This window comes from Dendrobates tinctorius, unplaced genomic scaffold (genome assembly GCF_039654945.1).
Source record: "Dendrobates tinctorius isolate UK_male_01 unplaced genomic scaffold, ASM3965494v1 ptg000394l, whole genome shotgun sequence".
In the NCBI taxonomy this organism is placed as follows: Eukaryota; Metazoa; Chordata; class Amphibia; order Anura; family Dendrobatidae; genus Dendrobates; species Dendrobates tinctorius.
The window spans coordinates 1-24,517 of record NW_027362060.1 but is presented as its reverse complement, the minus strand read 5'-3'; the positions used below and the strand labels follow the sequence as shown (position 1 = coordinate 24,517).

The 24,517-nt window shown below is 48.4% G+C and overlaps 1 protein-coding gene and 1 long non-coding RNA gene across 3 annotated transcripts in view; one reads left to right on the top strand and one right to left on the bottom strand.

Annotated features, from left to right (window-relative positions):
- The window catches only part of CUL4A (cullin 4A), a 132,806-nt gene extending 131,467 nt beyond the window's left edge, over positions 1-1,339 (bottom strand). The window contains exon 1 of one of the 2 annotated variants that reach the window (XM_073563545.1): positions 1,207-1,339. The gene's annotated coding sequence lies outside the window, so the exon portion shown is untranslated. Of the gene's footprint in view, positions 1-1,067 lie in introns of both variants that reach the window. The other variant, XM_073563546.1, reaches the window with a different exon arrangement.
- LOC141076188 (uncharacterized) lies at positions 1,240-24,497 on the top strand. The gene is made up of 3 exons (XR_012227435.1): positions 1,240-1,377; positions 16,504-16,568; positions 21,687-24,497. It is a non-coding gene; the product is annotated as an uncharacterized lncRNA (long non-coding RNA).
- Positions 24,498-24,517: the final 20 nt, after the last annotated feature.

Here is a 24,517-nt window from a genome sequence, read left to right as displayed (position 1 = left end):
TGCTAACCTAGTGACTTTGGCGTGCTTGAAAAAATATGTTCAAGTCCCCCTGACAGCCGCAGCACATGGGGGGATTGTCTGTCTGTTAGGCGATCCCTGCATGTGCTGCATCTGTGTAACAGTCTCGAGACATGCCGATGCGGGGACTCGAACATATTATTCGAGGACGCTGAAGACACTCGACTAGCACACGAGCATGCTCAGATAACACCTTATCCCAGCACGTTCACTCATCACTATTTGTTAGCTATTAATCTATTAAGAATTTGTTTTAGCTTCTGTTTTGCTCCAACACCGGTGAAAGTGGATGAACGACATTCCTACTAATAGAGGGGGAGGGTATTACTGCTATGACAGCCATTAGATTGTGAGGACTGGAAGGAGAGGGACAAAAGCCCTGACATCCTGGCCATCCCCCAACTGCAGAGCATTGGCTGACCACTGTGCAGCAGTCAGTACTCTGCCGTGGCCAAGGACCTACACTGGCTGTGAGGAAACCACAATGGGGCCCAGGGATCACCAGACCACTGTCACTGGAGAGTTGCACCTGTCGGAACACACCATGCTACAAATCAGGCGACCGTGACGGTGCTGAGCTGTCCCCTCACCTCTGCTTCATGGGTCACCTGACTCCCCCAAAAGTAGAACCTATAGTGGTCCGTCCGGGCCCCAGGTGTACAGGAGCCGCAGCTCTGAAGTGCACAATGCTGCAGCGAGCCCTGGCGAGGCACAAGGATGGGATTCCGCAGCACTAGCGGTGCTGTCACCCGTAGCAACCGGCTAATCACAGTCTTGCATTCAACTAAGAGGACTGAGAGCGACTCCCGGGGGCTACTAGAGAAGACCCCCACCCCTATTTCCTGATGTACAGCCCCCTGTGTAAAGAGAGGGGGCGACACTGGCAAAAGCCACCTGACAGCTGCCATCACTAGCACAGGGTGGACTGCTTTATTAACGTGCCACTGGCAGAAGCTGGTTACACACAGTACAAGGCAGGCACCAGGCTTCCTCCTAGCAGAAACCTCCTCCATACTGGGAGAGCGGTGCTAGCACACGACAGGCCTCACCTTCTGGGCCCCTGGTACAGTAGTGACACCGACACCACTGGTGACACATAGGTGGATGCCCAGGCTACACTGACTAAGTGCAGCGCTCCGCTCTTCCGGTAACACCGGGACCCAGCGCCGCTACATCTCGGGCACTCACCAAGCAGGCATCGCGCATGCGCCATGAGGTCTCTCACTGCCAGACATTACTAATGACGCTCGAGTTCTATGCGCAGGCGCATTTCGGGTACAGACTGTAGACGCCGGAGAGACCGTTACGTCATCAATAATTGCCGTAACTTCGTGTTCGGGTCATGCGCGGTCCTTTACGGTAGGTGTAACTGGTTGCTCAGTAATAATCTACTCATTTGTGAATGTTTGGTGCGTCTTTGCGGACCGGGCCCCACTCATTGCACTGGTGACTTGCTGCTCTCCGGCTGGGTACTGGGCAGTGGGGCAGAGCCTGGCAGCCATCATTGTGGGCTCAGTATTCAGGTGGTCTCTGGCACACGGACCACCAGGATGGGCAGTGTATGACACTAGCTAGCACCCTGTGTGGGGGAACTGCAGCGTCACAAATGTTAGAAACCCCTTAATCCCCGGAGCTTTGTTCGTTTGCGTTTTCCTCTCCCCTTCTTCCCAGAGCCATAACTTTTTTTTATTTTTCTGTCAATATGGCCGTGTGAGGGCTTGTTTTTTGCAGGACAAGTTGTACTTTTGAACACCATTGGTTTTACCATGTCGTGTACTAGAAAACAAGAAAAAAAAAATTCCAAGTGCGATGAAATTGAAAAAAAAAGTGCACTCCCACAGTTGTTTTTTGTTTTGCTTTTCTACTATATTCACTAAATGCTAAAACTGACCTGCCACTATGATTCTCCAGGTCATTACGAGTTCATTGACACCAAACATGTCTAGGTTCTCTTTTATATTAGTGGTGAAAAAAAAAATTCCAAACTTTGCTAAAAAAGGAAAATGGTGCAATTTTTTTTGAGACCGTAGCGTCTCCATTTTTCATGATCTGGGGTTGGGTGAGGGCTTATTTTTTTGCATGCCCAGCTGATGTTACCATTTTGGTGCAGATACTTTATTTTGATCGCCCGTTATTGCATTTTAATGCAATGACGTGGCAACCAAAAAAAACGTAATTCTGGCGTTTTTATTATTTTTTTCATGTAAGTGAAAAAAAAGTGTTAAAAAATTGTAAAAATATATATGAACCCCTCTCTGCCATATGATGTACTATCCCGTCCATGTGCCCTGGGACTTAATTCCAAAGGACGTGGTAGTATGTGATAGCAATCAGCAGCGCCCCTGGGGGGGCACATTAACCCCTGGCACACTGCAATCAAACATGATCGCAGTGTACCGGAGGATTACGGAAGCATCGGGCAGGGAGGGGGCTCCCTGCTTGCTTCCCTGAGACCCTCAGAGCAGCGCGATGTGCTGCAGGCCCCTGGATCCAATATGGTCACGGGGGGCCTGCATCGAGGCGGCTTCCTCAGTGCCTGCTGAGAGTAGGCACCGAGAAAGCCTGCTGCAGTCCCTGTGTCAGATCTCTGATCTGACACTTCACAGTGATGTCCCCACCTGGGACAAAATAATAAAGTAAAAAGAAAAAACATGTAAAAATAATTTTAAAAAAATTCCTAAATAAATTAAAAATATATATTCCCTAATAAATTCTTTTTTTTGTAAATAAAAAAAATAATAAAAATACAGATATTTAGTATCACAGCGTCCATAAGTCCCCTCCCTATAAAACTATCCCACTAGTTAACCCCTTCCCAAAAGAATACTCGGCAAAAAACAATGGTTTATCATCATACCACCGAACAAAAAGCGCAATAACACACGATCAAAAAGACGGATATAAATAACCATGGTACTGCTGAAAACGTCATCTTGTCTCGCAAAAAAACAAGCCACCACACAGCGTCATCAGCGAAAAAATAAAAGTTATAGCTTGCAGAATAAAGCGATGCAAAAATAATTATTTTTTATATACAATTGTTTTTATTGTATAAAAGCGACAAAACATAAAAAAAATGATATAAATGAGGTATCGCTGTAATCGTACTGACCCGAAGAATAAAACCCCTTTATCAATTTTATCACGCAGAACGGTGTAAACCTTCCCCCCAAAAGAAATTCATGAAATGCTGGTTTTTTTTCATTCTGCGTCCCAAAAATCGAAATAAAAAGCGATCAAAAAATGTCACGTGCCCGAAAATGATACCAATAAAAGCGTTATCTCGTCCCGCAAAAAACAAGACCTCACATGACTCGGTGGGTCAAAATATGGAAAAATTATAGCTCTCAAAATGTGGTGATGCAAAAACTATTTTTACAATAAAAAGCGTCTTTTAGCGTATTGCAGCTGCCAAACATAAAAACCCACCATAAATAGTAAATCAAACCCCCCTTTATCACACCCTTAGTTAGGGGAAAATAATAAAATTAAAAAAAAAGTATTTATTTCCATTTTCCCGTTGGGGTTAGGGCTGGAGCTAGAATTGGGGGGTTTCCACTGTTTGGGCACATCAGAGGCTCTCCAAACGCAACATGGCGTCTGATCTCAATTCCAGCCAATTTTGCATTGAAAAAGTCAAACGGCGCTCCTTCCCTTCTGAGCTCTGCCATGCGCCGAAACAGTGGTCCCCCACGTATCAAGTACCAGCGTACTCAGGACAAATTGCACAATAACTTGCAGTCCAATTTCTACTGTTACCCTTGGTAAAATAAAAAAAATTGGACCTGAAGTAATTTTTTGTGAAAAAAAGTTAAATGTTCATTTCTCTATCGCCTTATTGGGGGACACAGGAACCATGGGTGTATACTGCTGCCACTAGGAGGCTGACACTATGCACAGAAAAAGGTTAGCTCCTCCGCAGTATACACCCCACCGACCGGCACTAATTTCGTCGGTTTAGCTTAGTGTCAGTAGGAGGTGGACACGGGTCTTTCATTAGACCCATATCTACCTCAGTGTGCGGCATTTCCTTTCAGGTTCCGGAGGGATACAGAGTGAATGGTCACATCTGTAGTCCCACAAAGAGACTATGAGTACGGCGTGTACGGCCACCCCGTATCCTCATAGCTCTCCTCAGCAGGACCAAGAGTCCCTAACAGCGGTACGTGTCAGGCGATCCAGACTGGTCCTTGCCCCCGTCTCCCACCGACTCGCCCACCAGAGCCTGTCAGTTGGAAGAGGCGTGGTCCCATTATGAACTGGATAATGAAGGTACCTTCCCTTCCCAGGTTTTTGCAGAGACGCATCAGGTGGAGGGTAAGCATGGGTCCTGAGTCACATATCTCCCGACAAATCTCAACTGCACCGTGACAGCCTCTTTCCCCCCCCCCCGGCTGCACTTAGCTTATTTCATCTGCAGCCAGCGACAGGGATCCTTTCAGCAGCCAAGGGCAGATCCTCCAGGTCCAGAACTGGACGGCCCACATCGGCATGACTATCAACAAAGTTCCGAGGCGCCTTCCCAACTGGGCGGCCGACTCCTTTTCTTTAGAGACGTCTGGCTTGCCTCGGTGGAAGACGCTTGGGTCAGGGAAGTTGTATCCTCAGGATACAAAATAGAGTTCGTTTCTCGGCCCCGGGATCGCTTCTTTGAGTCCCGACCTCCAAAAGACCCCGCTTTAGTTCCGGGTTTCTTTGCATCCATCGCCTTTCTTCTCAGTTCTGGGGTGATTGTACCCATTCTCGAAGCAGAACGATTCACAGGATTTTACTCAAACCTGTTTGTAGTGCCGAAAAAAGGTGGCGCGGTTCGGCCCATTCTGGATCTCAAATTACTGAACAAAAGGGTCCGCCTGCGACATTTCAGGATGGAGTCCTGTTGTGAGCTCATCTGTTCATTCATCTTTTGTGTCCGAGGATCTCCCTCTTCTGGTGAAGGAAGGTAGTGAGGCTGATTACCAAACACCTGATCAGGTGGATGGTGACTGGGTAACGGGAACTTCTGACTGGATATAAGGCAGCCGACGCCCTTCTCAGTTGCTGGTGATTTCTCTGCTGGATTCTTGGAGACCAGTCTGATTCCTGCTTCCCAAAGATACGTTTTTGCTCTGCTATTGAACTTATTAGTTTTGGTTTTGTTTACCTTGTTTTTTGGAGTTCAGCCATCCCCGGCCAGGGGTGTGCTGGATTCTTTTTCCTTGATCAGTGTTCTCTTTTGCTCTGCTTCCAGAATATTCTGAGTGCTGATATAGGGTTTGAAGTCTAGTGACTTAAGGGTCCTTTTTGCTTATCAGTTGTGTTGGTAATATTTTTAGCAGGGTTTTCTCGGATTGCAGACAGCAGCTTTTCTATCCTGTCCTTTTTAGTTAGCTTGGACCCCATCGTTTGCTCAACCTATCTTTCTATCTGTGTTAGTGTTTTCATCTTGCTTCACCGTCATTATATGTTGGGGGCTGCCTATTGCTTTGGGGACTGCTCTGGGGCAGTCAGTTTTTCCCTTTTCTCTCTTTAGGCTTATGTAGATCTCCGGCTGTGACGAGGTGTCTAGGATCACCGTAGGAACACTCCACGGCTACTGCTAGTTGTGTGATAGGATTAGGGGTCTGCAATCCGCTAGTTTCCAACCTCTCTGTTTTTCTGGGCTGAGCTTGTGTTTTGTTTTTTCCTCCTCGGTGACTCAATCATAACAGAGTCCCTTCGTTCAGTAATCGCTTCCATGGAGGCGCAGGAATTCATGTGCTCAATAGACATTCAAGATGCCTATCTACATGTTCCCATCTTTCCCGGGCATCAGAGATTCCTGCGTTTCGCTATTCATCAGGACCACTACCAGTTTGCCACCCTGCCAATTGGTCTCGCCACCGCGCCCAGAGTGTTTACAATGATCATGGCGGCGTTGATGGCCCTGTTGAGGATCAGAGGTCTCGTCCTCTTTCCGTACCTCGACGACATTCTAATCAAAGCTCTGTCTTTTCCTCAGGCTCACCAAAGTCTTACCATTGTCCAGATTCGGCTAGCTCGTAAACAAAAGGAAGTCCTGCCTTGTTCCGACACAACGTCTTGTGTTGCTAGGCTTATTGTTCGACACCCGTCGATCAAGGGTCTTTCTCCCCGAAGAGAAGATGATCTCTCTTCAACGAGATGTACGATCACTGCAGAGCCCCCAGCTTCCATCCTTCCGGTCAGCTATGAAAGTCTTGGGAAAGATGGTGGCGACGACCGAAGCAATTCCATTTGGTCAATTCCACTCGAGACCGCTTCAACAGGCCATCTTGTCTCGGTGGAACAGGTCTGACTTTTCCCTGGATCGTCCAATTCGCCTCTCGTCCCGGGTCAAACAGTTCCTCAATTGGTGGCTGACGTCACCTCTCATTTCCCTAGGCCGGTCATTCCTGCCGATTCACTGGCAGATCGTGACAACGGAAGCCAGCCTTCTCGGCTGGGGTGTAGTGTTTCGCAATCAGACTGTTCAGGGTCGGTGGTCGACTCGTGACAACCCTGCCGATCAACGTCCTCAAGATACGGGCGATTTACCTGTCTCTCATTCACTGGGAAAGACTTCTCAGGGGTCTGCTGATCCGGATTCAGACAGACAATGCCACAGCAGTGGCATACGTCAACCACCAAGGGGGGACACAGAGTTCCTCGGCACTAGCGGAAGTGTCCAAGATTCTCCACTGAGCAGAGGTATCAGTCCCAGTGATATCCGCGGTGCACATTCCCGGCGTGGACAACTGGGCCGCCGATTTTCTCAGCCGTGAGGGTCTCGCGGCGGGAGAGTGGTCCTTACATCCGGACGTCTTCCATCAGCTCTGCCATCATTGGGGACGCCGGACGTAGATCTGCTGACGTCTCGCCTGAACAGGAAGGCCCACAATTCGTATCCCGGGCCCGAGATCCTCTCGCAGTGAGCGCCGATGCTCTGACCATTCCCTCGTCTCAGTTCATGCTCCCCTATCTGTTTCCTCCCCTTCCTCTTCTTCCCAAGCTGTTGAAGAAAATCAAGGCGGAAGGGGTACCAGTCATCCTCATCGCTCCAGATTGGCCCAGAAGGTCTTGGTTCGCGGACATCGTCAACCTTCTCGCGGACGCCCCCTGGAAGCTTCCAGACAGAGCAGATCTGCTGTCTCAGGGTCCGATCTGCCACCCCAATTCTCTGCCGCTCAATTTAATGGCGTGGCTGTTGAAACCGAGGTTCTAAGACGGTCAGGTTTTTCGGATCGGGTTATTCACACCATGATCCGGGCTAGGAAACCATCGTCTTCCAGGATTTATTATCGTACGTGGAAGGCCTATTTCACTTGGCCAATGATATTCCACCCATGTCCTTTTCACTCCCTTCTATCTTGGCGTTCCTCCAGGCAGGCCTAGATGCAGGCCTTGCCCTCAGCTCTTTAATGGGTCAAGTCTCGGCGCTCTCCATTCTGTTCCAGAAGACATTATCCTCCCGACCGCAGGTCAAGACTTTTCTTCAGGGGGTGACTCATGCGGCACCTCTGTACCGCGCTCCCATAGACCCATGGGATCACAATCTGGTTCTGGAGGCTCTACAAGGTTCCCCCTTTTGAACCTCTCAGGGAAGTTTACCTATCCTTTCTATCCTGGAACGTAGCCTTTCTGGTGGCCATCACCTCCATCCGGCGTGTGTCGGAATTGGCGGCTCTTTCTTGTCGCCCCCCCATTTTTGGTGCTCCACTAGAATAAGGTGGTCCTGCGGCCCCCGCCTTCCTTCCTTCCTAAGGTGGTGTCCACTTTCCACCTAAATGAGGACATTGTTCTTCCTTCCTTTTGTCCGGGTCCAATCCACCCTCTTGAGCGCTCCTTGAACAAGCTAGACCTGGTCAGGGCAATGAAGGTCTACCTGGCTAGGACAGCTCCCTTGCAGAACACAGACTTACTTTTCATCATTCCAGATGGAGCGCGGAAAGGCCAGCCGGCCTCCAAGGCTTCTATTGCTCGCTGGATCACATCGGCAATTTTGGAAGCCTACCAGGTCAAGCATCGAGTGCCCCCTCCTGGAATTGGAGCTCACTCTACCCGGGCAGTGGGTGCCTCCTGGGCGGTGCGCCACAGAGCTTCCACGCTGCAGCTTTGCAAAGCTGCGACCTGGTCTTCGATACACACGTTTGCCAAATTTTACAAGGTCCACACCTACGCTTTGGCGCACGCCAGCCTAGGCAGAAGGATCTTGCAGGCGGCGGTGGTGGGTTCTCAGACCTAATGGAAGTTTGCTTCTCCCTCCCCAGGGACTGCTTTGGGACGTCCCATGGTTCCAGTGTCCCCCAATAAGGCGATAGAGAAAACAGGATTTTTGGTTGCTTACCGTAAAATCTGTTTCTCGGAGCCTTCATTGGGGCACACAGCACCCTCCCATGTTCTGCAACTCCTGTTCTTATGTTGTTTGTTGATTACAGTTGAGTTGTCCTGTTTTCATTCTGTTTTGTTACTTCTACTGCTTTCTCAGTAACTGACGAAATTAGTGCCGGTCGGTGGGGTGTATACTTCGGAGGAGGAGCTAACCTTTTTCAGTGCATAGTGTCAGCCTGAGAAACAGATTTTACGGTAAGCAACCAAAAATCCTGTTGTTTTTTTTTTAAACATTCAAAAAATTCCTGTGAAGCACCTGAAGGGTTAATAAACTTCTTGAACGTGTTTTTTTTTTTTTTTTTTTTTTAAATTCGTTTATTAAGCCACAAGCAGTTTTACAGTACACACATTTAGTACAAGATGTTAAGCTTGATACAAAATATTTGTGTTCAAATAGCATATAAACGTGAGGCATAATATGTGCATCAATTGTGTGCAAATAAAGCAAGCATAATATCAATTGAATCGCAGTAGTATTGTGTTAATGCTCCAGTAGTAAAACCTGCCTGGCTTCTAAACCCTACCTACATCTTACCAAAACATAAACTATTCCGCAGCCTACTTCTATATAATGAGCAGTTTACTGTGCGATATCTCTGCTTTGCAAAGTAAGGTGAGAGGCGTTCCACCTCTCCCAAATCTTTTTGAATTTACCCGGGTACCCTCTATTTTGGTACAGTGTACGTTCATATGGGATAATCAAATTTACTAGAGTGATCCAGGACCCAAGAGAGGGAGTTGATTTCCCCATCCACCGTAATGCCAGTATCTTCCGTGCCATGAACAGTGTCTCCCGTAGAAAAATCCCAACATAATGACCCCATGCCTCCTTATCCCACACTCCAAACAGACAGATCAGTAGCTCAAGGGGAACTGGGGTTTGTACCAAGGATGTTAATAATGACGTCACCCCTCTCCAATATTGCACAACAGCAGGACAGCACCAGAATATATGAATAAAGTCTGCATCCATTGAATGACATCTCAAACATTCCGATGACGGGTATCGGCCCATCTTGAAGAGTCGAATTGGGGTCAAATATGATTGATTAATAATATATAGTTGTATCATCCTGTTGTTGGCAGACGGAGACACCCAGATTGGCGACTCCAGGATTTCTTCCCATTCCTCACCCTGTGTATCAGGGATGAGCCTCTCCCATTTCTTCTTAACGGAATCTAAGGCACATTCTGTTCCCACTGACAACATATATGTATATAGAGAGGAGATGAGACCTTGAGGGCCCTGTGACTTGAGGATCCCTATCAAGGGTAGAGACGAAATGGCATCACTCATATTTAGACTTCTCATGTGATTGAAGAGCTGACCTTAGTTGTAAATAACGGAAGAACTGGGATCTCGGAACACCCCGATTAGCCTGTAATTGCTCAAAGGACACCAAAGTACCTTGATTGTATAGATCACCTATCGTAGAGACACTGTACTGAACCCAGAACTCGGCGGATGGATGTTCACAGAGCACCGGGAGGTAGTCATTATTCCACAGGGGCATTTCAGCTATCGTATCCCCAAATCTAACCACCCCTTTAATCTGTCTCCATATCGATCGAGCCAGACGGAGCAGAGGTAACAGTCTTGAGACATTTATTTTCCTCATTTCCAAAAAACCCAGCGGGCAACTAGTCCCTGCAGCATGAAGTAGATGACTCTCAGAATTCAGGAGGTGACCTCCAGGCATCCATGTACTTATAGCCTTGGCCTGTCCAGCTAGATAATATAAAAAGAAATCGGGTAACGCCGCCCCTCCTCCCCTCTTGGGCCTCTGCAGAGTGGTCAGCTTGAGTTTAGGCCTAGCTTTCCCCCAAATAAAGGATGTGGTTTGGGAATTTAGATTAGCAAAAAAGGATTTGGGCACCACTACCGCACTATGTTGAAGAAAATAGCTAAGCTTGGGGAGTAATATCATTTTAATTAAATTAATACGTCCGGCCACAGACAGTGGAAGCTTACCCCAAATCACAAATTTACCTTTAACCGTTTCCAGCAATGGTTGTATATTAAGTTGTAAATCAAATTTACTACCCTTAGAGATATAAACACCCAGATATTTAAAACTACGGTAGTTACATTGGGCAGTAAGGAGAGAGTTTCAAGTCTGGGCATTGGAGCATGGGAAAGAGGCATCAAAGCAGATTTCGCCCAATTTATGTATAGGCCAGAATATTTACTAAATTTATTTATGGTAGTGATCACTCTTGTTAGGGTCTCCTCTGCTTTGTCCATAAATATCACCATATCGTCAGCATATAGGCCTATGGTATCCGTCCGACCTGCTATCTCTATACCAGCAATATCATGGGAGGATCTTATACGAATTGCCAGCGCCGCAAGAGCAAAAAGGGCTGGGGAAAGGGGACACCCCTGACGCGTTCACCTATGCAGTGAGAATGATTCAGATATGGAGTTATTTACGATGACCCGGGCCTTGGGCTTCATGTATAAGACATTGACCCATTTTTGGAATCTATCTCCAAACCCGTACCTCTGCAAACATGCACGGAGAAAAGGCCATTCAAGCGAGTCAAAGGCCTTAGTCGCATCCAGCGATGCCAATGCCCATTCATTATCTGGTACCAGAGAACTATATTGGACCACTGACTGGACATGTCTGATATTCATAGAAGTGCTCTTACCCGGCATAAAACCCGTCTGGTCAGGGTGCACAAGATCCAATATAACTGAATTTACTCTCTTGGCCAAAATCTTTGTAAAAATTTTATAATCCACATTTACTAGTGATATAGGCCTGTAAGATCCACAATCTAAAGGGTCTTTCCCCTCCTTTTTAAGAACTATTATATTGGCCTCATAAAAGGACTCCGGCATACATCCCCCCTCCCAAATCCCCCGAAACACTGTCAACAAAAGGGGCGCCAGTATATCCTGATATTTCCTATATAACTCCACAGGGAACCCATCCGGCCCAGGGACCTTCCCGGAGGCCATGTCTTTTATGGCATCCTCTACCTCCTCCAGAGTAAACTCAGCATCCATAAAGGCCTGTTGAGAAGGACTTAGCATAGGAAACTCTATGTCTAATAAATAGTTTAAACACTCCGGGCCATCCACATCCGTCTTAGAGTTGTACAGTGAACCATAATAGTCAGAAAAGCACTTTAGTATCTCCTCAGTTGAGGAAACCAACGTACCACCTGAATCACAGATTTGTAGAATTGTGTCAGTTGCATTATGCTGCCGTACTAAGTAGGCCAGAAACTTACTCGCCTGATTCCCCATTTCAAAATAACTGCCGGGCAAAAAATAATTTACGCTTCGTCTTGGTGTCAGTGTATTAAGCATATAACCTTTGGGCGGTCAGCCCTTGAACGTGGTTTTGAGCACCTTGAGGGGTGCAGTTTTTAGAATGGTGTCACTTTTGGGTATTTTCTATCATATAGACCCCTAAAAGTGACTTCAAATGTGATGTGGTCCCTAAAAATAAAATGGTGTAAAAATGAGAAATCGCTAGTCAACTTTTAACCCTTATAACTTCCTAACAAAAAAAAACCATTTGGTTCCAAAATTGTGCTGATGTAAAGTAAACATGTGGGAAATTTTACTTATTAAGTTTTTTGTGCACCATATCTCTGTGATTTAAAGGGGTTGTCCGGGCTTTTCACATAATCTCAGTGCATATCTGGGCTGCAGAATGTTGACAATAAGTAATTTACCTTCTGTGGCCAGTTTGCAGGTTTTCCAAGATATCATCTCTTGCTTCTAAGAAAATCGTCCAGGGGGGGTGTGTTCTGGCATTGAAATGAGAACTGGTCGTTTCCTCCTCAATAGTTTCACTTTCCATAGATCACTGTTCAGTGTGTGTCTGGGGGAGGAGCAGCTGGGTGGTCTTCTCTCTGCACTGAGGCTGCTAGAGGGGGAGGATTTGTTACTGTGTGAGGAGGGCTAGGCTTCTTCATGTGGTCGGGGAGGGCCTGTTGCTATGGAGGGTGGGGTTGTTGCTATAGAGGGCATGTTTTTAGTAGTAGAGTAGGAGGAAACGACCAGTTCTCATTTCAATGCCAGAACACCCCCCCCCCCGCCCCTTGGACGTTATTCTTAGAAGCAAGAGATGATATCTTGGAAACCCTGCAAACTCTCCACAGAAGGTAAATTACTTATTGTCAGCATTCTGCAGCCCAGATATGCACTGAGATTATGTGAAAAGCCCGGACAACCCCTTTAAGGGCATAAAAATTCAAAGTTTGGAAAATTGGCAAATTTTCAAAATTTTCGCCATATTTAGTTTTTTTTCACAAATAAACGCAAGTTATATGAATGAAATTTTACCACTAACATGAAGTACAGTATGTCACGAGAAAACAATGTCAGAATCACCGGGATCCATGGAAGCGTTCCAGAGTTATTACCTCATAAAGGGTCAGAGGTCAGAATTGTAAAAATTAGCCTGGTCATTAACGTGCAAACCACCCTTGGGGGTAAAGGGGTTAAAAAATAGAAATATATTGTACCTATAAATAAGTATTTTTCTTTAAAAAAAAACAAAAAAAACAATTGGAATGGCTGCTTCTGAACGACCCGACCTATAAAACTATCCAACTAGTTAACCCAGTAGCTTAGCTACTGGGGGGGGCAGAGGGGGCCATTGCCCCGGACCCGTAACATGCAGGGGCCCACTGGCAGACAGGGCCACTTATGTCATGATGCCGTGTCTGAGGTGCAGGGAGAGCGCAGCACAATGCCGGCTCCCCTGTCTGACAGACTGCACAGAGGCAGAGCCAGAGAATCAGTCCCTGCAGTGTGCTGCTATCACACCCAAGAAGCTCCTTCCTGGCCGGCAGCAGCTGCAGTTACTTTCTGTGCAGACTCTGATTCGCTCAGGCACGCCGGGTCCCAGTGCCCTCCTCGCATTAAACTGGACACTTCCTGGTCCTGCCTCACTGTGCCTGCAAACTTCCATCGGTAAGTGGGGATGGAATTGAATAGATTCATTTAGTTTGGGCATGTCATGGTCACGGTTGATTGAATGGGGGTATTGTAGGGGCTAGGGCACTGGGGGGTGACTGTGAGAGGATGGGGATATTATGGGGGAGAGAAGATGGCATTGGGGGTGAATGTTAGAGGATGGGGGTATTATGGGGGAGAAGAGACAGGGCACTGGGGATGAATGTGAGAGGATGTAGGTATTATGGGGAGAGGAGACAGGGCTTTGGGGGGTGAACGTGAGAGGATGTGGGTATTATGGGGGAGTGGAGACAGGGCACTGAGGGGGTGAATGTGAGAGCATGGGGTATTATGGGGGAGAGGAGACAGGGCACTGGGGGGTGAATGTGAGAAGATGGGGGTATTATGCGGAGAGGAGACAGGGCACTGGGGGCTGAATGTGAGCGGATGGGGGTATTATGTGGAGAGGAGACAGGGCACTGGGGGGTGAATGTGAGAGGATGGGGGTATTATGTGGAGAGGAGACAGGGCACTGGGGGGTGAATGTGAGAGGATGGGGGTATTATGTGGAGAGGAGACGGCACTGGGGGGTGAATGTGTGTGGATGGGGGTATTATGTGGAGAGGAGACAGGGCACTGGGGGGTGAATGTGAGTGGATGGGGGTATTATGTGGAGAGGAGACAGGGCACTGGGGGGTGAATGTGAGAGGATGGGGGTATTATGTGGAGAGGAGACTGGGCACTCAGGGGTGAATTTGAGAGGATGAGAGTATTATGCGGAGAGGAGACAGGGCACTGGGGGGGTGAATGTGAGAGGATGGGGGTATTATGCAGAGAGAAGACAGAGCACTTGGGGGTGAACGTGAGAGGATGGAGGTATTATGCAGAGAGAAGACGGCACTGGGGGGGTGAACGTGAGAGGATGGGGGTATTATGCGGAGAGAAGACGGCACTGGGGGGGTGAACGTGAGAGGGTGGAGGTATTATGCGGAGAGGAGACAGGGCACTGGGGGGGGTGAACGTGAGAGGGTGGAGGTATTATGCGGAGAGAAGACGGCACTGGGGGGGTGAACGTGAGAGGATGGAGGTATTATGCAGAGAGAAGACAAGGCACTGGGGGGTGAACGTGAGAGGATGGGGGTATTATGCGGAGAGAAGACAGGGCACTGGGGGGGTGAGCGTGAGAGGATGGAGGTATTATGCGGAGAGAAGACGGCACTGGGGGGGTGAACGTGAGAGGGTGGAGGTATTATGCGGAGAGGAGACAGGGCACTGGGGGGGGTGAACGTGAGAGGGTGGGGGTATTATGCGGAGAGAAGACGGCACTGGGGGGGTGAACGTGAGAGGGTGGAGGTATTATGCGGAGAGGAGACAGGGCACTGGGGGGGGTGAACGTGAGAGGGTGGAGGTATTATGCGGAGAGAAGACGGCACTGGGGGGGTGAACGTGAGAGGATGGAGGTATTATGCAGAGAGAAGACAAGGCACTGGGGGGTGAACGTGAGAGGATGGGGGTATTATGCGGAGAGAAGACAGGGCACTGGGGGGGTGAGCGTGAGAGGATGGAGGTATTATGCGGAGAGAAGACAGGGCACTGGGGGGGTGAACGTGAGAGGATGGAGGTATTATGCGGAGAGAAGACAGGGCACTGGGGGGGTGAGCGTGAGAGGATGGGGGTATTATGCGGAGAGGAGACAGGGCAGTGGAGGGTGAATGTGAAAGGATGGGGGTATTTTGCGGAGAGGGCAGATGTGAATAGAGCCGTGGTCACATATGATCCCGACTGCTCCCCTTACTCGTGGGCTTGTTGGGCCACTGTTCCGGGCTGGAGGGGGTCCTGTGGATAGCTTAGAAATGTTGTTCGTGGCCTGTCTGGCGCTACTCACTTCCACTTTAGTGGTGATCATGGGCAATAACCCTAAACATCTGTCAAGACCTGCGTCCCTTTAATTTTCCACTGATTTTAAGTTACATGATGTCTTCTTCCCAAATTACATTCAAAGCGAAATACCAGCAACAGGAAAGGTGGTTCCGATTATTCTGAAGTCAGTGACCATTTTTAGAATTGGGAATAACTTGTGCTGTGCACCTGAAAGGGATCTTGCCGCTCCTGAATAATTGCCCCAGAGTGCTGAACAACGTAACATGACATTGTATATATCAGGAGACTGGTGGGGATATGGGGCTGACTGCAGGGGAGCAGTTCCAGGTCGCAAGGTAAGTATCTAAAAAAAAATCAATGTGCATCACTCTAGTACAAGTAATGAGGGGTTGTCTGGCAGAGAACCGCTCCTTTAACTGCCATTTTTGTACACATTGGTTATTTCTGATTGATAAGCGTCATTGATTTGTGACTGGTCTTACGTACAATTTGACACTGAGGCTATGTGCACACGCTGCGGATTGCTCTGCGGATTTGTATCTACAGAACCGCAGGTAAAATGACCTGTGGATTGGCCTGCGGTTTTCCCCTGCAGTTTATCACCTCTACAATGGAGGAGATGGTAAACCGCAGCAGAATCCGCAGAAAAGAAGTCACATGTCATTTCTTTCTGCGGATTCAAAACCGCAGCTTTTCCGCAGTTAAAAATCTGCAGCATGTGCACAGCAGATTGTAAATCACAGATTTACATTCTACTGTACACTGTCTGCAGATCTGCTGCGGCGAAAACCGCAGTGGATCTGCAGCAAAAACCGCAGCGTGTGCACATAGCCTTAGGGTGTGTGCACATGTTGCGGGTTCTGCTTCGGATCCGCAGCGGATTTGGCCCTGCGGATCCACAGCAATTTCTGCTGCATTGTACAGTACCATTTTAGCCTATGTATGAAGAAAAAAGCAGTGCATACGTTGCAGAATTTTCTGCGCGGATTTGCTGCGGATTTAAATCCCCAGCATGTCAATTCTTTGTGCGGTTTCCGCAGCGGATTGGCACCTGCTTCGTGACAGGTGTCAAACCGCAGAGGAAAACCGCAGGCTAATCCGCACTAAATCCGCAGATAAACCGCAGGTCTTTTGACCTGCAGATTTACCTGCGGATTTAGACAAATCTGCGCTGAAAATTTCGCGGCAGAATCCGCAACTTGTGCACACACCCTTACACTGTACAAGGTTGTTGTGGCTGATCTGTATGGGTGAAACACCTTTGTGCGTTTTCCTGCACGTTTTCATCTCTGTTTCTGATGTTTTTCTTTTAACAGGGCCTGTGTTTCATAATTTGGTGGAGAAAATGGCACATATTACCATTAATCAATATTTACAACAGGTACAACCATTTTAATTTTTGGATTTATGGACTTTGTAATATTTATGCTTATTCTTAAAAATATATGTATAAATAAATGGTTAATATATAATGGTACGATTATCATCAGATTTTCTCGTTGTTGGAGAAATATAAAAAAAAAAAATTCTCCCTTCTGAAAGTCTGTGAAAATCGAACTGCACTCAGATGTCATCCAAGTGCAGTCCGATTTTTCACTGACTCATTGATTTGTATTTCCAGTTTTGATCCAACTCTTGGGTCAATATCGGACATGTCTCCGATATTTACTGCAGACTACTCGGTCGAAGGAAAAAATAAGACATGTGAATAGTCACACGGGTGCCATGGTCCCACGGTGAAAACCACGGCTAGCTCTCGCACGCAAAAAACGGACGTGTGAATGAGACCTAATGCTGAATGGGCACTGTTCTCTGCTGAGCGATTCTGTCCTTTGTTTCATTAATGTTTGTGAAACAATAGACACTTTAAATAAGAAAACTACCATCATTGTTATATATACTGTCCAATAACAGTGCGTTATTTGCCCATGAAGTTACAGTCCCATGTTCCTAAAACTATTTAGTTGGAAAACTGCAATGCCAATTTAAAGGAGTGGTCCACCTATGGGGACATTGGTTTATTTTTTTATTACTCAAACGCGTGTAATTGAGGTTTAAAGAAGTTGTCCACTATTAAGACAACCCTTTCTCATTGCCCATGCTTGGCCCCGGTAAAATAAAAAATCTTATACTCATCTACCTTGCCAGTGCCGATCCTGCGGTGTCAGCACGAGTCCCGGGGCTCCATGAGTTTGTATAACACTTGGTGCCCAGCGCCCAATCAGCGCTGGCGCCTCTGTCCCAGCCTTCTGTCGAATTGAACATGAAGAGGCAGTCCGAGATCAGCTGCAGCCCGGACTTCCTCTTCATGTTCAATTTGTCCGAAGTTGGAGACACTGAAGCCTGGGCGGATTGGGCGCCTGGAACCATGTGTCACAACATTGCACAAGAGCGCCAGGACAGCAAGTGCCAACACTACTAGAACGGCGCCAGCAAGGAGGTGAGTATAAGCTTCTTTATTTTATTGAGGCCAAGTGTGGGGAATGAGAAGAGGTTGTCCTATTAGTGGCCTTCACAGAACCCCCACGGGGTGTGATGTCTTTACAGAACACCCCACAAGGTGTGATGGCCTTTACAGAACTCCCCATAAGGTGTGATGGCCTTTATAGAACTCCCCACAGCGTGTGATAGCCTTTACAGAACTCCCCACGGAGTGTGATGGCCTTTACAGAACTCCCCACAGGGTGTGATGCCTTTACAGAACTCCCCACGGGATGTGATGGTCATTACAGGACTCCCCACGGGATGTGATGGTCTTTACAGAACTCCCCACAAGATGTGATGGCCTTAACAGAACTCCCCACGGGGTGTGGTGGCCTTTACAGAACTCCCCACAAGGTGTGATGGCCTTTATAAAACTCCCCACGGGGTGTGATGGCCTTTACAGAACTCCCCACGGGATGTGATGGCCTTTACAGAACTCCCCACGGGATGTGATGGCCTTTACAGAACTCCCCACGGGGTGTGATGGCCTTTACAGAACTCCCCACGGGGTGTGATGGCCTTTACAGAACTCCCCACGGGGTGTGATGGCCTTTACAGAACTCCCCACGGGGTGTGATGGCCTTTACAGAACTCCCCACGGGGTGTGATGGCCTTTACAGAACTCCCCACGGGGTGTGATGGCCTTTACAGAACTCCCCACGGGGTGTGATGGCCTTTACAGAACTCCCCACGGGGTGTGATGGCCTTTACAGAACTTCCCACGGGGTGTGATGGCCTTTACAGAACTCCCCACGGGATGTGATGGTCTTTACAGAACTCCCCACAAGATGTGATGGCCTTTACAGAACTCCCCACAAGGTGTGATGGCCTTTATAGAACTCCCCACGGGGTGTGATGGCCTTTACAGAACTCCCCACAAGGTGTGATGGCCTTTATAGAACTCCCCATGGGGTGTGATGGCCTTTACAGAACTCCCCACGGGGTGTGATGGCCTTTACAGAACTCCCCACGGGGTGTGATGGCCTTTACAGAACTCCCCACGGGGTGTGATGTCCTTTACAGAACTCACCACAAGGTGTGATGGCCTTTATAGAACTCCCCACGGGGTGTGATGGCCTTTACAGAACTCCCCACAAGGTGTGATGGCCTTTACAGAACTCCCCACGGGGTGTGATGGCCTTTACAGAACTCCCCACAAGATGTGATGGCCTTTACAGAACTCCCCACAAGGTGTGATGGCCTTTACAGAACTCCCCACGGGGTGTGATGGCCTTTACAGAACTCCCCACGGGGTGTGATGGCCTTTACAGAACTCCCCACGGGGTGTGATGGCCTTTACAGAACTCCCCACGGGGTGTGATGGCCTTTATAGAACTCCCCACGGGGTGTGATGGCCTTTACAGAACTCCCCACGGGGTGTGATGGCCTTTACAGAACTCCCCACGGGGTGTGATGGCCTTTACAGAACTCCCCACGGGGTGTGATGGCCTTTACAGAACTCCCCACGGGGTGTGATGGCCTTTACAGAACTCCCCACGGGGTGTGATGGCCTTTACAGAACTCCCCACGGGGTGTGATGGCCTTTACAGAACTCCCCACGGGGTGTGATGGCCTTTACAGAACTCCCCACGGGGTGTGATGGCCTTTACAGAACTCCCCACGGGGTGTGATGGCCTTTACAGAACTCCCCACGGGGTGTGATGGCCTTTACAGAACTCCCCACGGGGTGTGATGGCCTTTACAGAACTCCCCACGGGGTGTGATGGCCTTTACAGAACTCCCCACGGGGTGTGATGGCCTTTACAGAACTCCCCACGGGGTGTGATGGCCTTTACAGAACTCCCCACGGGGTGTGATGGCCTTTACAGAACTCCCCACGGGGTGTGATGGCCTTTACAGAACTCCCCACGGGGTGTGATGGCCTTTACAGAACTCCCCACGGGGTGTGATGGCCTTTACAGAACTCCCCACGGGGTGTGATGGCCTTTACAGAACTCCCCACGGGGTGTGATGGCCTTTACAGAACTCCCCACGGGGTGTGATGGCCTTTACAGAACTCCCCACGGGGTGTGATGGCCTTTACAGAACTCCCCACGGGGTGTGATGGCCTTTACAGAACTCCCCACGGGGTGTGATGGCCTTTACAGAACTCCCCACGGGGTGTGATGGCCTTTACAGAACTCCCCACGGGGTGTGATGGCCTTTACAGAACTCCCCACGGGGTGTGATGGCCTTTACAGAACTCCCCACGGGGTGTGATGGCCTTTACAGAACTCCCCACGGGGTGTGATGGCCTTTACAGAACTCCCCACGGGGTGTGATGGCCTTTACAGAACTCCCCACGGGGTGTGATGGCCTTTACAGAACTCCCCACGGGGTGTGATGGCCTTTACAGAACTCCCCACGGGGTGTGATGGCCTTTACAGAACTCCCCACGGGGTGTGATGGCCTTTACAGAACTCCCCACGGGGTGTGATGGCCTTTACAGAACTCCCCACGGGGTGTGATGGCCTTTACAGAACTCCCCACGGGGTGTGATGGCCTTTACAGAACTCCCCACGGGGTGTGATGGCCTTTACAGAACTCCCCACGGGGTGTGATGGCCTTTACAGAACTCCCCACGGGGTGTGATGGCCTTTACAGAACTCCCCACGGGGTGTGATGGCCTTTACAGAACTCCCCACGGGGTGTGATGGCCTTTACAGAACTCCCCACGGGGTGTGATGGCCTTTACAGAACTCCCCACGGGGTGTGATGGCCTTCACAGAACCCACCACGGGGTGTTATGCTCTCACACACAGTATGGTAGCCCTTACAGCTCTTCTCAGTTTTCTTGCACAAGTACTGACTGCCAAAATAAAAAAAATGTTCACTTATTACCCCCTTTCTCCCAATGCGCTGCTCAAGTCTTTGCAGTGTTTGGACTGAGAGTCTGTGCAGTAAATGTGATCTAGTTATATCATTGGGCCTAAGGATGTGTGGTCTGATGCCTTCATCAGTATGCCGCTGCTACTTATTTGTAGGCTAATAGCGCAGCAGAGGCAAAACTGATGGTACCATAGCCATTTATTTATTTCTGTCAAAGAAACCAAAACAAATTGCACAGAATTATTTATAAACCAAAAGGTGGTGTCATCAATATCTGCAAAGACAGCCAAGTCCACATACACAGAATGCAGGATCCACTTCTGATATTGGCTCAAAAACCTATGAAAAACTAAACGATTTACATCAGAGTGCTGTCATCCACTTATGGTCAGTGAATCTGATTTTTACCATCTCTGTGTCATCCATTCTTCTTATATGAAAAACATAAGTGATGGAGGTTTCCCAAACTTCTAACATTATTCAGGGAATAATGGACAGCACATGAATGCAACTCAGCTGTGGCCATTGATCTTGATTTGTGGAACAAACTCGCCTATTCAAGTTAGGCCAGGTTCACATTGCGTTAATGGCCCTGCGTTCAACAAGATCCGTTACATAGCGGCACTAACACCATGTAATGGATGCGTTAGCGCACCCATTGGACACAATGATACTAACGCATCCAAACGCATGCCAAAATCGGCATGATGCGTTACTTCATGATGCACCCCCCAACGCGGTCTGCAGCGCTCGAGGGTGCGTCATGAAGTAATTCATCATGCCGATTTTGGCATGCGTTTGGATGCGTTAGTATCATTGCGGCCAATGAGTGCGTTAACGCATCCGTTACATAGCGTTAGTGCCACTATGTAATGGATCCCGTTGAACGCAGGGCCATTAACGTAATGTGAACCTGGTCTTAATGTTTCATAAAAACAATGGCCACAGCTGAGTTGCGTTGTTGACACCACCTTTTGGTTTATAAATAATTCTGTGCAATTTGTTTTGGGATAATTTTCATTTATAATGAAAATTGACATAAAAAATTGCGTCTGCTGTATACTGGCTGAGTCATTTCTTGGATCTGTTGGCATTGTAATAGTTGTATTTGTTTCTGTAATATTTATTGTGCCGTAAGGTCACTATTAATAAATCCAAGGTCATTTCTATGTGTTCTGTAATATAGGTGGTAGAGTCTATTGAAGAGAAGAATGGTGCAGCTTGTTCGGAGCTGGTTTCATTTAGACATGCACACATCGCAAATCCCAGACTACAGGTAGGAAATTGTCACTGATCTGCCCGTCACATTAGCATTTTTTTACTAGGTTACATTAAAAAGTTGTGAATAACCCCTTGTTAAATACTATAATCTCTTGTGTAAAATAACTGGTCAACACAAAAAAAAATTATCATTAAAGCTAATATGTCTGTTTTATGGAGTTTATTGTGCTGATTCCAAAAATATGCTTAGCTTTACCGTTCGCCACGACAGCACCCATTTGGAGAGAGGGATCCGCCCCATAGGAACAGGAAACCTACAGAGATAAAAGAGGGCGGTCCACCTCTCCTCCTCAGTTGGTTTCCTGTTCCTATGGAAAACTGCAGGATTCTTCTACGGATATACCTGGGCCAAGGAAGCGCCTGTGCAGTGTCTGTGGGAACAGCAGGAGTTCCGGTCCAGAAGCAGTGACGGGGGAGTGCTGTAATCCGGCTGCCTTCTTGGCTGAAAAACCGCAGCAGCGCGGTCAGAAACACCGGGTCCGGGTGAGGCCACCCGGGGTTCCCCTGCATATTTGCACGTCACCGGGATCTGGGGAAGCATCATCCCGGTCCGTGTGGGAGCACGGAACCGTAAAGATCTGATACAGCCTCCAGCGTTCCTAAAGGCTTCAGTGTCCGGATGGAGGACGCACAGGCAGCGCTGATTCCGGAAATGGTAAGGGGGAACTTCTGAGTGTCTGGAGGTTCCCCAGCGGTAGGGTGCACGCTCGGGTCCTGGGAAGCATTGCGAGACCGCGCACAGGCAGGCGAAGCGCTCCCCGCCCCCTTCCTGGCAGAAGCTGCAAAGTAAGAGAAAAAAAAAAGGAAAAGAGAGCGATGTTCTGCAGCGCGGCCTGGCGGCTGTATACCAGGCCGGGAGCACGCAAATTAGCTGCGCCTACCCTAAGGAGGCACACCTGGGGAGGGGGAGGTACCGGTAAAATGGTGGGGCTTATAAAAAAACCCTGCTGAAGTGAGGGTGGCGTGCAAGCATGTCTTCCCCAGGACAGAGCACGCATCCCCCAGCAGGTAATATGGCGGCGTCCAAGGACCACTCGGGCAGAGGTTCCTCGGACAGAAGCCACACCAACAAGCCTCCATCTCAGCCTCCTGATCCGGTACCTACAGCTTCTCTGGGTGAGTGAACGACTCTCTGCCTATCAAGCTGATAAATACTTCTCTCTTTTTTCCTCTCTCCCCTTTCTCCTCTTCGCTACGTCTCCTCCCTCAGGCTAAGAAAAAAGAAAAATCAAAAAATAAAGAATGTGCCCTTTGCAGACGCCCCCTACCGGACTCTTATGCCAAGAGGCTATGTAAAACATGCATTAATGAAACTGCAAAACAGGCATCAGCGTCAGCCACAGACTTAAGGGCTATAATAAGGGAAGAGTTACAGGCCCTAAACCAGTCTAGTAGTACACCCATACATACTAAGACTTAGAAACCGACTGCGGCCAGCCTAGACTCTGACGAGGACTAAGTGGTGATCTCTGATAGGTCCAACGCATCCACATCGTCAGCCTCCTCAGATATGGAGGGACGTTCGTGTTTTCCCTTGGAGAACATGGATAGTTTAGTTAAGTCCGTTAGAAACACCATGGGGTGCACAGAGACAAGGGAGCCGCAAACAACACAAGAAATCATGTTTGCAGGATTAACAGTAAAAGGAGAGCCTTTCCTGTTATACCAGCCATAAAAGCCCTGGTTAAGAAAGAATGGGAGAAACAGGACCAGAGAGGTTATCTCCCCTCGGCCTCAAAAAGAAGGTACCCTTTCAGTGACGAGGTGTTGTTAACATGGTCTAAGGTCCCGAAATTGGACGCTGCGGTCGCCTCTACCTCAAAACAATCAGCCCTACCGGTAGAAGACGCAGGTGCACTAAAAGATCCACTTGACCGTTAAACCGATGCCTCACTGAAAAGGGCATGGGAGGCAGCTAACCGGCACATTTAAGCCGGCAATAGCTAGTACTTGCACGGCTCGTTCTATGCTGGTCTGGATTGATCAACTAGACCAGCAGATAGACCAAAAGACCTCCAGAGACAAGTTGATTCGTGGCGCGGCTGCATTTATAGCAGACGCTTCTGCTGACTCATTACGCTTGGCAGCCAGGACAGCAGGCTTGCTTAATAATGCCAGGCGTAGTCTGTGGCTTAAAAGCTGGAGAGGCGATACCAATCCAAGGCAAAGCTCTCTGCCATTCCTTGTGAGGGTGAGTTTTTGTTCGGGAAAACCTTAGATGACATCCTCACCAAGGCAAAAGAAAGAAAAAAGGGCTTCCCTAACCCCTCTCTCCCATTTTATAGGAGGGCGTTTGAGAGACGGCCATTTGGCAGAGGAAGGCCAGCGAAAAATCAAAATCGTTGGGCCACAAAGGAGGACAAGAACAAAGGTGTCATGTTTAAGGGATCCTCCTTCCGCAGAGACAGGAATTAAACAGCCAGTCCCTCCAGTAGGAGGAAGATTAAAATTTTTCCTCTGAGAATGGGAAAAAATCACAGCCAGCTCCTTGGTCCTGGACATTGTTAGAAATGGACTAAAGATAGAGTTCCATCACATCCCCCATAACTCGGTTATCATAACATCTCTCAACTCACCAATCCAACAGCAGGCCTGGAAGTTGAGATTCTGAGTTTATTAGACAAAAAAAGTACTGGTCCATGTGCCCAAAGGAGTGTAAGGGAGAGGATTTTACTCCCTCTTTTTCTGGTACCTAACCCAGATGGCTCTTTCAGGACAATCATCAACCTGAAAAAG